Here is a 15,330-nt window from a genome sequence, read left to right as displayed (position 1 = left end):
AACCAACAAGCCCTTGACGGATTGGGTGGATGCTAAGCAGATTGACTGTACTATGGAGGACCGATTAACAAATCCGTGCAGAGTAAAAACAAAACTGTACGAGCTTCATTCGATCATAACACTGAAAAAAGTTTCATCATACAAGTTGTATCAGCAGCTGAATCATGAAGTAAGAACATCTGGGGAAATTCCCAAATAAAGAACTTAGAAACCAATTTAATGGATTGGACTGAACTTGCTTCCAACTAATGAAATAATTGCCTCAAGGTATCCATCCCATGCACAAAAAACAAGTCAGTGTCGATTTTGCTCAGAGGTTGGTCATGTGGAGACCTTGAAGCATCTGCTGCTCTTTTGCCCAGGGCCGACCGAGGTTAGAACATTCAATTTTGCTTCATTAATCAGGGCCTTCCCATCGTGGACTGATGGGGCGCCCTGACAAATGTTGATACTGTCTCTTGAGGCTCTCTTGTAGACTTTTAGAAACGGGTCCTTATAACAGACAACCTACAATGGAGTCCTTCAAACTGACGATCCTTGACCTATCTCTGACTTGGTTTATGCCATTAAGACTATATCATTTGAACCATGTGGGATGGAATAGCTGAAATGTAATTTGTAAAAGTAATGTTTTTGTTTAATAAACTAATGCAAACACATTTTCTTTAGAAATGTTTGTTTAGGTTGTGACTGGAGTCACGCAGAAGTCTGGGAGCGGGGTTCCTCTTCTTAGCTGCAGCCTCGGAACTGGGATAATGCTGAGGGTGGCGCAATCCCCACCATCTAGGGCAGGCACGCACAGTCTACGCGTGGGTAAGGCATACTTTTCCGCCGTCTAGGATGGGCAAACATTGTGTAGCAGCAGCTTCCACTGGGGACAGACTGTGCACAGAAAACCACACCAGCTTTGTGTGCCCCCCCATCCATTGTTTCCCTTTTTAAGGAATGGATGAGAGCACTGGGGCTAATGAGGGATCGTTTGTTGCTGGGCAGGTTACTGTTTCATGGGGTCAGTGTATGGGCCCTGGGAGCTCAGTTCATATGCTATATAGTATTTCGAAAGCGATTCTCGAAAAGCAAAAACACTATATTACATGACACGATTACTGGGAACTATTTCTCTTCTGCTTTTTGTCATGGAGAGCCTGGCTAGCTTGACACAGTGGACAGGAGCCACATTTTACTCCACAGGTCAACAGGTGCCATGCAATACGTATATGTGAGATAACTTCTGTATGTTTGGGAGTGTGTATGAGGGAGAATAAAGCACCCTTCTAGGGGGTGCTTAAAGCGTGATGGGTACAATGGACAGAAAGTTGCAGTTTACCTCACATGTACAAGTTACATTTGCAACACACTACATACTTCAGCCTGGTCGGCCAAGGTAGCACCTGCCTACTTTTTGATGCCTGATATCTAGGAGCTAGTTTTAAATCGTGCTGGTCAAATTACATTTGCAAACTCTATCATAAGCATACCCTTACATAGTGGGGGAAATTATGATTACACAGGTGACTACACAGATTTGACCTCCTATGTTTCCACAATGCAGTGTATGAGTAGGCCACCCAGCTACTTTATTTTTTTTCATCCTGGCACTTCATTAAGGATTACAAATCCCAGTATGCAATGAAAATTAGACTGGGTGACCAGTTCATCTTGGAGGCAAGATGGCATGGAGCAACACAGGTTCGATCCTCGGGTCTGCGCTTAGAAACCTCTGGGTATTAAGCACTTTATAAATAACCCATTACATTAAATCACATTACATGAAACAGCTCTTTTACCTGTACAAACAATTCAGAGAAAGCAATAGGCTTGTTTGTTTTTTAATTCCCCAGGGAGTCAAACTGGGACTCCATTAAATGGGAATTTACAATGGCTACCGCCACTTGTAATCCGGGCATAATACCACTGGACCAAGTGGTGGTAACGGTAATTGTTTGCCAGTATTCTGGTGCATTTACCGCCGGAATACCAGCAAACATGTAATGAGCCCCATTGTCTCCCCACCTTTTGACACCACACATAAACATAGACACCTGCTCGTGCATGCACAGGCACTATGATTGCACATTCCACTTTTAACTTTCCACTACCCTTAAAGGCTGAAACATTCTCATTGCTCTGCATCCAGACCCTTGTGTCCACAGTGGTAGGTGTCTGGATAATGGTCCTTCGATGCTGCAAAATCGATCTCGTACATCTACCCACATGGTCAATTTTATTGCATTTCTTTGCTGTATTTGTATGGGTGGCAATACCACCACAACCCCCTTCTACTGCACCCCACAAACCTCAAACTCCCTTTTACACTACTCCCTGACTTTGTCCCCCGACCCCTTAAAAATTCTGCAAAAGAATGTGGTAAAATGGTTCATCAACAAATGGCAGTAACGGCTAGTGAATTTTTTTAATGTTTTTTATTTGGTTAGTTGATAAATCAACCTTTCAAATGTTTCTTTATCATAATAATTATTACATTCCAAATTTCATTACATATACTTCACATACAATAATTCAATGAATCAAAACTAAACAAAGTCATTTCACATATATTACATACAAGAAAAAATCAAAATCAGGTGCAGATGCATTATACAGCATTTACATTTTCAGATACAGTAAAAATGCAATCTAGAAAATGAACTATTGCCACTTGAACAGCCTCCTTGGTGCTTGAAAAATCATTTGCCAAATGTGTACGTTTTCGACAGGGCGATATATAGCCCTTTAAAGTGGATGTTACGTTTTGCAATCAGTGATGGACAATCTACATCCAAATGCTGTAGAGTTTCTTTCTCTTTGACATTTTTACAAAAGCGGCAGAAGTTTTGTATTACAGCAATTTGTTTGCGTCTGGCTAACATATCATTAGTGGGCCAGAGGTTAAACCTAAAGCGCATTTATTTGGAGCGAAAATAGGGAGATGGACATACCAAAAGATAGCTTGCTTTTTCACGATACTGTCTACAACCAAAAAGTGATGCCTCAAAATGTTTATATGTGCTACACTTTGATTGGGTATCACACCAATCACATTGAAAGATTTTAACTTTAGCTTGCTCTGGGTTATGTAAAATCATCTCAAGAGTGACTGACGCATCTGACAATCCTTTATATATAAACAGACACCTTTGAGATGGAAATACATCATTGGAGCTTAACAAATGGCGAGCTACTATACTTAGAATGTTATCTGCCGAAAGACCCACTAAACATTTTCTCAACAATGAACACATATACCACAGAACTTGCGATTGTAAGGACAAGAGACCGAGTTCAAGGCGAATAAAAGGCATGGGTACACAAGTTAGTAAGAACAGAACTTTTTTCCAAAAACGAGACTCTAAAATGGTCCAATCAACGTGATCTTTAGGAGAATGGGTTTCCACACCATATAAAAGTATTAGTACTACCTTCTGCTGATAGAATGTGATGATGTGCTTATATGAGAATTTGCCATATTTATTGACTAACATTTTTGCCTGAGATGTTAGAGTTCTCAATTTGTTCTTTAAGTCCAAAACATATGTGTCCTGTGCATCACTAGAAGAGAAAGACAGTCCTAAATACTTATAGTAAGGAACAATCTGCAATATTGTATTTTGCAAAGACCATTTATGTCTCGGCTGTTTGGTTCTACATTGATTATTACAAATTTCAATTTTTGTCTTTCCCTTGTTAATGGTCAACTGGTTAGCATTAGCATAACTTTCAATTTCGACAATAGATTTTGGAGTCCCACTGGTGTCTAGGACAGTAAAAATGTATCGTCCGCATAGAAAAGCCAGGTTATTTTCTGAGAGCCAAATTTTGGTACATCTCCTCAAGTTTCTATTAACACTTCTCCCATATCCAATAAAAATAAATTAAACAGTGTTGATGTCAAAATACAGCCCTGTTTAAGGCCTCTTCGAGTGGAAAAGATTGTGGATAGTCGCCCCTGATTAGTGAGTCTAATCTGCATTGTGGTGTCAGTATGCAAGTGCGCTATTAAGGCCAACAAAGAAGGGCAATATTTATAGCAATACAGTTTTTGGTACAATAAAGACTGATCGATGGAATCAAAGGCTACCCTGAAATCTATAAATGCTAGATATAGAGGTAGTCTTCGTTGAGTATATTGGGCTTAAAGCATATGGAGTGCAAGGATATTTGGAGAAGTGCCCAGCCGGGTAATAATACCAGCTTGAAAAGGGTCTCTCATCCTGGTCTTTAACGTCCAGGCATTTAGTTCTTTTAATATTATTCTACTAAATATTTTCCCTGGCACATCCAGTAGAGCTATTGTCCTATAGCTCACTGGCAAAGTTCGGTCCCCCTTTTTATATATAGGGACGATTATTGAATGCTTCCAGGATGATAGCAATTTTTGTGTTTGATTAATAGCTGTAAAGATATCGAATAAGACAGAGGCCTAGAGCTCTGGGTGCTGTCTAATCATAAGGTTTGACAAGCCATCAGGGCCTGGAGTTCAGGATCTGCTTAATTTAGAGATGTGGAAGCAGTTATCATCCAACTGGAAGTTCAAGTGAAAAACACTATCCGTAACAACAGACTCCAAACTCTGGCAGCTTGGTTTTAAAGAATATAGTTGCACAAAGTGAGCTATCCAGGTGGATTCTGATACCCCATTTGCCTGAACAATTGATTGAGAGCCATAAGTAACATGGATCAAAATGGCCCATATTTTAGCAGTATTTTTAGTCTCAAGGGCTTGCAACATTTGTGCACCATTAGCTTGAAAAAGGGCAGTTTGCGACCTTGTAGCCAGGTTTTATAATTGGTGCATGCTCGAATTAAGATGCCAGCCCTCAGTTCCACAGGGTAATTGTGAATTTGACGTTTGTGTAATCTATATTGAGATTTCCTGATCTTAACTGCCTGATCAGTCTCAGTTTAGAAGTGGATTTTACATTAGTGTGAGACTGAAACATTTGTATCATATCACTGTAAACTATATTAGATGAAATTCCTAGTGACTTGTCATTATCTAGTTCATAAGATAGGAAACAGCCAAAGGCTCTAAATGAGGATTCCGAGCATCATAGCCTGTTTTGTTGGTTATTCACCAGGACATTGCCTTCAATCATCGTGACATTTTTATCTTTCCCCAGAATGTCATGTTCCCATCTCATCACTAGTATATCATGATGACTTTCCAAAGTTTCTACAACACAGAAATCAATAACACTTGGGATCAAAGCATGATTAACATAAATATACTCCAAAATGGCTGCAGATGTACCTCTTCAATCAAACAAAGAAGTCCCATTTAATACATACAAATTTCTTGACTCAACAAAACCTTTCCAAATGGAAAGTTTTTCTCTGTCAACACTAACCTCATCACTCATGCAGTGCAAGTTTAGATCACCAGCCAAAATAATATACGAGAGAGAGGTATCCAGAAATATTAGATTCATCAAATTGTCCAAGTCATTAATAAATTTAGGGTTCAAAATCCCCACTGGGTTCCAGTAAAGGTTGAAAACTGCGATGGAAAATGTTTGAGCAGATAACCTCACTAGTTGGATATACGCATTAGGATTCGCCCAAGGTTCCAATTTCAGGCCTGACTCTGCCTTAACAGCTATTAAAAGGCCAGATGAAGGTCTACCTATGGGATGTTCTGACCCACTAGTCTATGCCCTGCAACATCACTGTGTGTTGCTTTAATCAAAAACAAGAGTATGGCCGCCAAAAAGCCTTATGTGCGCTAACTATCTGTGAGAAGTGCGCAGGGAAACCTGAAAAATAGGCTGCAAATCTATTTATGCCTATGTCAGTGGTAAAACAGGAGACCACACTGCCAATACCTATCATTGGGCTGCCCACAGAGTGGAATAGAACTGCTTGAAAAGGCAGTGCTGCATTGCAGGAAAATCCAGAAGTGTTTAAAATCTGTTTTTCCTTGGCTGATTGAAAGTGCAAAACCATGGTTCCCAAACAGCAGAGAAGATCCAACATCCTTGTGGGGTGTTCACCATCACCTTATTAAGGAATCCCCATAAGCACAATGTCAGGAGAAAAACCTTTCATCATAAAAAAATCCACATTCGAAAGGTGCTTGCTTTGGAAAAATATGTCAGATATGGGCGCAGTACCTCCGCTCACCTGTGTCAGAAGCTCTCATTACTTTTAAAACCTGTGTCTTAAAATCAAATTGTAGAAAAGAAGAGACTTGCCATCAATAGCAATATGGGTTGCTACAATTCAATTTCTATGTTTTAAAAAGACTGGAATGAAGAGATTTGTGTGTATATTTTGAAGAAAATGTAAATTGTATTTTAGAAAAGCCCATATTTAAACAGTGTTTTAAAGTGAACTAATGTCAGCTACTCTGGACTTCAAAGACATTCCACAGCTTCTCCCCAGAACCTTCCTCCTGCTCTCTGCTCAGGAACTGGCATTGAATTGTTAATGGAAGTGAGAGGAGTTTGTGGCCTGTTGCTCTGAGTAGGTACAAAAGACTCCCTTGACTGAAAGGAAATGCAAATTCAGGTGTCAACAGAAACCAACTGCTAAGGCTCAGGTTGCTCTTGGCCCAGCCAAACCGTGGAGGCGGATCTAGGCTGATATGTGTATCTGAAACTTCAAGGAAATATCTTTTTGGAAAAAAGACTCATAGAAAACTGTGAACAATTTGGAAAAATCTGTATTTTATAGGTTGTTAATATGAAAATGCTGCTCACTGTTTGAAACTACTCTGAACCCTGAGCAATATTCAGAGACTGGACTATCAAAATGTTTATATTGTAGCAATTGTGATAATGCTATGAATATGAACATTTACAGAATTATGCCCAGATGTCATGTGCATGTATGTGGAAAAATGTGTACAGATCTGACACTGAGTAACCAACCAAAAGCATGAAAAACTGTCAGTTTTGTACCGAAACTCTCAAGAAGATGGGACTCGGACGGATACGTGCTTTATTAAATATGTGATGTGAATATGTATTATTAGCAAGTTGGCGATATTGTAGATATGCTTTATATGAAAAATCGAGTTTCTGTGTAGGAACAAAGGGGAGGTTTTTCCCTGGATTGTAAATTGCAGCATCACTATGACACTAGGTTTCCTTCTCAAATCCAGAGAGGGGGAATACTCTGACCAATCAGATCCCTAGAGGGTGGGCTTAGTATAATCAGCCTAACCACCCCTTTGGGAAATAGATAAATAGGGACTGTTTAGGACTTAGACACACACACATTCACCCATCAACTGATTTACTGGCGAAGCGCTCTGCAGGAGAACCCATATCCAAAACTCCAGAACTCTGAAAGCAGAAGGCTCAATTCCAAAGCTGAACCCTTCTTAGCCTGGCCTTTAAAATCTTGCAACCTGATTTTAACCCCAGACTTCCATGGGGCACACCAAAATTGAACAGCCTGGCTGTGCTGTTTTCTGCTTCTAGCCAAGAACTCTTGCCAGAACCCAGAGATCCAAACCAGTAGAGCAGAGCTGAAACCAGATAGCTGTAAACTCCAGAACAAACCCATCAGATCCAGTCCAGAGTGCCGTGCAGAGACCAGAGTGCCATCCTGAATCCTGTCTGGTGGGCTAGTCGAATTCCAGTCCAAAACCTTTGACCAGATCCTGACGGGCCTATTCCAAAACCATAGTTGTGAGTATTTAGCATAGAATTGTCCATAGCCAATCTCTTATCCTTAAGTAATCCTATCCAACCCATTCCAACATATCCAGAACTGCATTGTAGAATCTCTTTTGTCTGTTCTGAATCTTTCTCTCATCCATATAGTCCTTTTTTAATTGTAGTGATAATATCATCTTTGCGCTAATATATGTGCTAAAGAAAGACAAGTGTCTCGGCGGGCAAAAGTCAGAGCGGAGGCGCCCTGTTCTGGTGGCTGTACCGTTGGGTATCTTGCATCTTCATAGCCTCCCTTAGCGCCAAGAAAATCTTTGTTTGTAATATTCAAAAGCGCATCTTTCATTGAAAACCTTGACTCTTTCTGAAAAAAACTGACCTCTACTAAAATCTTCATAACTTCTGAACCGTACATGCTAGAAACAAAATCTAAGTGTCAATTGAAGCTAGCATCCTCAGCTTTCAAACAAACCTAAAACCGCATTCCAACCCCTTATAGTTTTTCTGTAATCATGTTTCTCGCGCGCTGAAAAGTTTGCCGCGAATCTGCATTTGGCTCAATTTCAACACATGTAAAATAGCTATTTCTTGCATTCAACCTCTGAATTTAGTTTCCTATCTGCTAGTTATCCAACCATCATTGTTAGTGTCTACCTGGAACTATCCAAAGCGGCTCCCACTAGTTTTGAATCCAATTTAGAGAATTAGATCCATTTTTACCATTTTTCCCATTCATTTAAAATCACATTCAAAAGCAATTGACCTGTTTTGAAATCATTCCTGTTTCTCTCTAAGCTTGCTGGGAGAATTGGGTTTGAAACTGCATTTGTAGAATGTTTATTCCTAAAACCTGTTTTCTCTCCTTCCATTTCTATATTACATATTAGGGGGGATTGAGTAGTATCAGGAGGAAAGAGTGATTACATTGCATTTGACTGAACACACAAAAGTATTATTACTATGCTGCATTAATTTCCCATCATTGCATTTCATTGAACCCACACAAAGTTTTATTCTATGCTACATTATTCTTCTCATCCATACTCCTATTGACTAAAGAGATTGTTGATTGTAATATCACCCGACGCTGATCATTGTATAAATATTAATAGTGTGATATCTAGATATTGTTCAAATTCATAAAAGTGTGATATATATCTTGTTCAAATCCATCAAATAAATCTTTTAACTTTGCAAAACAACCTACTTCTTGGTTCAGTGAGACCGGGGGGATTCAAAGAGAGGGGCGGGGTACATCATTAAGAAATAAAAGAACTTTAGACATAAAAATATATAATTAAGGGTTCCAGCTGGGCATCACACGCTAGGCATTGACTTAGGTGGAGAGCTGGGTTGAAACCATTTACAGATTGGGGGCTCGTTGCAGGTTTTCTGAATTAGATATAACACTGGTGACAGCTTAATACAGTGTGCTAACTGACAGGGTACATAAATCCTGTTGGGCTACCACGCTGTGTTACACTGTGAAAAGCACCCCTCAAAAGGGAACGCTCTAAGAATCGGTCTGTTTTGCAAAAATAAAAGAAAACTTCTGTAAGTCAGGAAGGAAATCAATATTTCCATAATGGCAACATTGGTAGAGATTAATATGGCTAGAGAACACCTATTGCATGAACTATTTGTAAGGGGTGAATGGACAGAGCAGGATCAGAATGTGTGGTTGCAGGCAATCACAGAACAGATCACTGCAACAGGGTCAGATAAATGGCAAGACCAGGGTCCATTACATATGGCCCTGAGTGAACTCTATATGGCCCCTAAGGCAAAGGAGGAGCAAAACAAGATTGCCAAAATAGCGCCATATATATACCTATATATGGGAGCCATAAGGGATAAATATGCTGAAGGTCAAGACCTGGCAAGTAAGCAACTGCAGGCATTAGGAAAGGCCCAAACTGATCTGGACTCTGCTGAGCAGAGGCTACAGAGGAGCCAGGAGTCGGAAAATGAAAGTAGGCAGTAAATAATCATAATAAAAGGGGATATGGGTATCCTACAGCAGGAAAAGGCAGACCAGGATACCAGAATTCTGGCCTTGCAGAAGGAGTACCAAGAAAGTTTGTACTCCATACTGCAAAGCCAGAAAAAGCTGGAGCTACACATAACTTTCAACAGGACATGCGCAGAGCAGTTAGTCACCCTGCAAAGCCACTTAGGCAGAGAGAAAGACGAGAGCAATAAATGAATCATGAAAGACCTGGATACCCAGTCAGAATTTGATGAAGAGCGCCAGAAAGCTGGTGCGCTTCAAAGACAGAGGGAAAACCTGGGGGCACAGAGGCAGGCCCTTGCTCAGGAAAGGGACACCTCAGGCCAGGAAGTCTGTAATTTAAAAGAGAAACTGGAAGAAAATCACCTGGCCCTCCAGGGACTGGGTGACCTCCAAAAAGACCATCAAAAATTGTTAGAGCACACCACGAGGGTGGAAGAGGCTCTAGCAAGGAAGGACCAGGCCAGTATGGACAGGGCTCAGGAGGTAACCCTCCTGCAGCAAAGACTGGCCCAGTACTCAAACACAACCCAGGAAGCACAGAGAGAAAATGAGGCTCTCTGTGAAAACAATGACAGGCTCCACATGTTAGTCTGAAAAACCAAATCCTAACCATCGTCTTGCCCCCCCCGGTCAACCATGCTCCGGTCTTAGACAATATTAGACAATCTCCTAGGGGGTTATTGATCACTATACCCCCCCTCCTGCATTCGTATCTCAGGCCCTATGTGCACTGTGTTACTCCTAGATTACTTCTAACAACATACCAACATACTCCTATCTCACTACTGTGGACACAAATAACATAAAACACAAAGACACAAAGAAAACACATGAATCAATTGAATTATAACAATGGAATACATTAATTTATGCACAGCAAAGCATAATGCAGGCAATGCTAAAACTCTAGCCAATATCGGATTTGCACCTTTTATGCTTCTGGTGCAAATCTACCATGCAATAACTATAAGCCTTACAGGTTTATAATGCAAGCCTGTGATGCAAGCCTGTGATTCTAATGCAGTCTAAATGCAAGCGTCTGCATCCTCTCCTTCACGCAGGATCAAATCCACACCAATCCACACCAATCCTTTACACTCTCACTCTAAACAATCACTGTCTGATTTCCCCTTCTATCAAACCCAAATCTCTTCGTGTAAGTGTCTGTTCTAATCAATTAGTTTAGTCTAGGCCATAGACCATACTTCCCATTTTGGCATCTTTCTCCTCTCCAGCTCTGTCTTTGTCCTCTATACCCAATTCTGCAATCAGCCAGTCAGTGGCAGGCCCCTCTCTCTCGCTCTGCCAGATTGATCTCATCAAGGCCTCATCAGGTTCTGCTGCACCAAGACACTTCTCTCTCATCGCATCTCGTACTCCATCTTGCACCATCTCCAACCAACAACCAACAACTAACTCCAGCTAGTCCCCTCTCCCCCTTGGTTATACTCTTCCAATGACGCACTCATCCCCCATGGTTACTCACATTCTCTAAGCTAACAATGTCTCTGTCTGTCAGCTTATAGCAAATGCCTGCCAGTCTGTGCTATGTTCTTTCTCGTGTTCTGGTCACTATGTGTGCTGTTTCAATCTGACATAGGACATCATATCTCTGCCTTGGCCATCTGTGTGTGGTGCAAAACACCATATAATTCCATCTATTCTCTATTCACTCCACTGTTGGCATCTCTCTGCCTCTCTCTGTCAGAGAATAGGCCATCTCTCCTCATGCAAAAAGCACTTCTCCCATCTCCCCATGTCACTGCCCCCACCTTTGTCTCCGCAGCACACCAACCCATGCTGATTATCCTCCTTCTCCTAAGTCGAAGGCGACCTCTGTGTCTGCCAAGAAACTGTTTACATTCCTTCTACCATAGTGTACCATAACATCTCCGCACTGCCGCAGCGACAAAAAAACTTCTGTGTGTCTCCATCAGAAATGGCTTTCATAGGCCTTGTGCTTTCAATATAACTTATTCTTTCTCTCACAAAGGCAAGCGCTATAATGCAAACTCCTTCTAAGTGCTCACTCAACATGCATACATATGTGTCAAACATATCTCTAAATGTGTAACAAAGCATAACAATGTGTCATCATACTGAATGGCTCTTTGTGTAATTTTCAAATATCACAGTGTGTCATTTCAGGCCTACTTTGTTCTCTCTCCAGCAAACAATACGTTTCTCTCAGCCTAAGCGCTACAGTGAAAACATAGATGCATAACAAATCATTCTCTACATGTCACGATGCAAATATACTGTGTCTCTAAAGCACTACATGGCACTTCAAATATGACAGTGCAAGTGTCATTCTATTGCAAAACAAAGTGGCAGTCTAATAATGTGGATAATATAATGATGCTACTTCTTCATTGTACTACTCAGAACTAAACAGGATACAATAACGGATAGCTAAACATGATGCAATCATGCCTAAAGGGATAATACTGGGTAACAATGAGTAATGATTCTCTATCAATGGGTTTTATGATTCTCTAATAATAACAATCCAGGCATCTCATTTTATCAGATTCCACACACAGACAGGTAGCCATGCAAGAGAGATTGATAGAGACTAGTAAGGCCTTGATTGAGGAACAAAAAGCTCAGGTTCTTGCATGGCAACAGGGAGCAGGGGCTGATAGAGATGAGGTTTGCTGGGAAAGGGAAACACCTGAGCATAACCCTAGTACAAGAGGCCTTCACCTCTTACAATCCCTTGACTCTGCCACCCCCATGTCCACTGGCGCACATGAGCCAAGGGCCACGGGGATGGCAGATTTCAATCCAATCAGAAATATGGGGCTCATAGATCAGCACCTGCCAGGAATGGATGGGCGGGCATCTGGGTATGGGTACCCAAGTACTTTGAAATTTAGTGGGGAACTCCATGAGAGTAGGCCCACTAAGGGCATCCTGAAAACCTCTGCCCAGCTAGGACAGTGTGGGGGGGTACCCATCAAATCCTGGGAGCAAGGAGGAATCAGAAGACTCCTCTGAGCGCCCCAGGACACAGGAGACTAGGTCGCCACATTCTGCCAGCCATTCCCAGGCTCGCAGAATCCAGGAAAACCTAGAAGACCAGACGGGCACCTCTGGGAGCAGTGCCTCTGAGTCAGAGGAGGAGTGGACCAGGGTTACCCCAACCAAGAAGGCCAATAAGGCGAAAAGGGCTTTGCTTAAGGACCCCTTAAAACAGATCAAAGCGATAAGAAGCGTCATCACGCCTTATGATGAGAACGCTAAATATTCTGTTTGGGAGCACTTAGAGCTCTTTGAGCAGATGATGGAAACTTTCCATTTGAAGGACAGCCAGAGCTGTAGTCAATATGTGAAATGAACCTTCTCACCAGAATACTCCAGCTTCTTTGCGGGGCTGGAGGACCTAAATCATTCTTGATGGTCCACCTATAGGGTGGCCATCTTGAAGCATTTTTCCGTGCACAGAAATCCTCAGGAGGCTCGCAAGGCAGCCTACAACGTGCAATGTGGGGAGGATCAGGCCACACAAGAATTTGTGCAGGAATTAAAGTGTGCCTTTGCGCAGACCACCATAAGGGTGCGCACGGACAGCAAAGATTTTGTTAATACTTTTTTCCATGCTCTACCAAAGTACATCATGACCCAGCTAGTGAGAATTTTCATGAGAAAAGATCACTAGACTGGATCATTGAACAGGCCACCCAAATTTATGAGGTACAAAAGCCCATAGAAAACAAGAATAATGCTAAAAGCCCCAAAACAACCAACACCCCTGCTGCTGCTAAGGTGGCAGAGGTGAAGGTTGCCCCCATTTTAGATTTGGAGATGGGGAGGCCTAAAAACCCGCCTGCACAAACTCAGAGCAATCCCAAGCCCAGAAGGCCCTCGGACCAGTCACAGACAGGGAGCCAAGGAGGTAGTCCCACAAATGGGATCCCTCACTCCCCTGACTACATAAGTCCCAGCTACAAGGGGAACAGACCCATCCTGGGTAATGTGTGGACTCCTCCAGCCCAAGGCGGGGATCCAACCAAGCACCAGCTAACCCAGGGAACTTCCCTCCTCACTTCCCCCAGGAGGGCAGAAATTCCCCAAATCCTGGACAGAACTTTTTCCCCAGGTACCCACAAAACTTTCAACCCCAGAACAATCCATCCTTCTTCCCCACTTTCCTGAGCCCAGACAACCTAATCCGGGAGAGGGGAGGCCAAGGGTGGAGGGATACCCCAATTTTCCAAACCCGGGGTATTTTCAGAGAAGGGATAGCTACCCTTCCCGGGATCAGCCCAGGGGCGACAACAGAACCCTGTATCAGCCTGAGCAGGTGTCACAACTAGAGCGCCAGGTCCAAAACATGGCACAGGATCTGGGTCACATGCTGAGAGCTCAACAGAAACCTCAGATGAGCATGCCGGCGCAGAATGCCTCAAACTCCGGACCTGGTGCTCCAGAACAATGACGGGGGCAGAACCTCGACAACCCACCGGTTCCCAGGGAGGAGGCACAAAGGGAAGAGGGGTGTAAAGCCTTGGAGGAAGCCTCCTTCCTCACTTTTAAAAAAATACCCTGGAAATCCAGGAACGGAACCAAAATCTCCTGCCCCTGAAAGTCTGCCACCCAAGGAGCAAAGGGGGGTTAGTAGAAACAAAGAACCCAAACAGACCCATTTTGATGAGGAGGTACAAATCTTCCAAGTTGAAGGAGAGGGATCCTCAGAGGATCCTGGGAAACGGATCTTCTCCTTCAGGGATGGGGGAACTCCTCCCAAAGAGAAATGGGTCCCAAAGGATTCAAATCCAGACTGGGGAGATGTGGGGACTGAGCTAGCGCCGCCCATCATCATCCACCCCCAGAAACAACAACATGAAGATCCCCTGGTGACTGTCTCCAAAAAGGGGGGGGCGTCCCAGAACCTGAACCAACGGAACCCAAAACTTCTCCCATATCTAGTTGTCACCTTTTCTTTGCAGATTCCCTAGACTCCCCACCGAATTCTGCCCAAATCACCTCCCTATCAGTGTCCAAAACTAAAAAACGAACCCACCAGTTGTCCAAAAATGTACAGTATCTGTGCCCCCTTGCGGAGAAGGAGGGAAGATTCTATGCCCCGGTCCAAATACAGGGGCAGGGTACAATTTTGGCACTGATGGACACGGGCTCCCAAGCTACCCTTCTGTCCAAAAAGGCCTTTGATAAACTTAATTCAGGAAGGGGGGAGCATTACCAAATTCCTCTCACCCTTCTTCCTGGACAACTTCAGAACTTTGACGGGAAGGAAATTCCCGCCGAGGGGACTGCGGATTTGGACATTAAAATTGGACGACGCAAGGTGAAGCACCCAGTCATAGTTGTAACTCCAGAGGGCACCCCTTGTTTACTAGGGAATTACCTCCTGCGAAGGTTGTCACCCCTAATAGATTGTGTAAACAAGGTCCTCTGGACCCAGACTAGCCGACCAATAAAATTAAAACAGAGTGTCAACCATTTTAGTTTAAACGGCACCTGCCACATGGTTGAACAAAAATCTGACCAAGTAGAATTTCACTTCCAGAACAACCAAATTCCAGATGTGACAGTAATAGCAGTAGGACAACAAAATGGTGATGGGGGTCCTATCTATTTCTGAAAATTAACCTTCCTTCCAGTTTAAGGTGACATTACACACTGGAAGGAAACACTCTGAAATTCTTTACCAATCCACAATCAGACATTCTC

Source organism: Ambystoma mexicanum, chromosome 7q (assembly GCF_040938575.1).
Source record: "Ambystoma mexicanum isolate Mex_15411 chromosome 7q, UKY_AmexF1_1, whole genome shotgun sequence".
Classification (NCBI taxonomy): Eukaryota; Metazoa; Chordata; class Amphibia; order Caudata; family Ambystomatidae; genus Ambystoma; species Ambystoma mexicanum.
The sequence above is the reverse complement of the archived record's forward strand: the minus strand, read 5'-3'. Positions refer to the sequence as shown.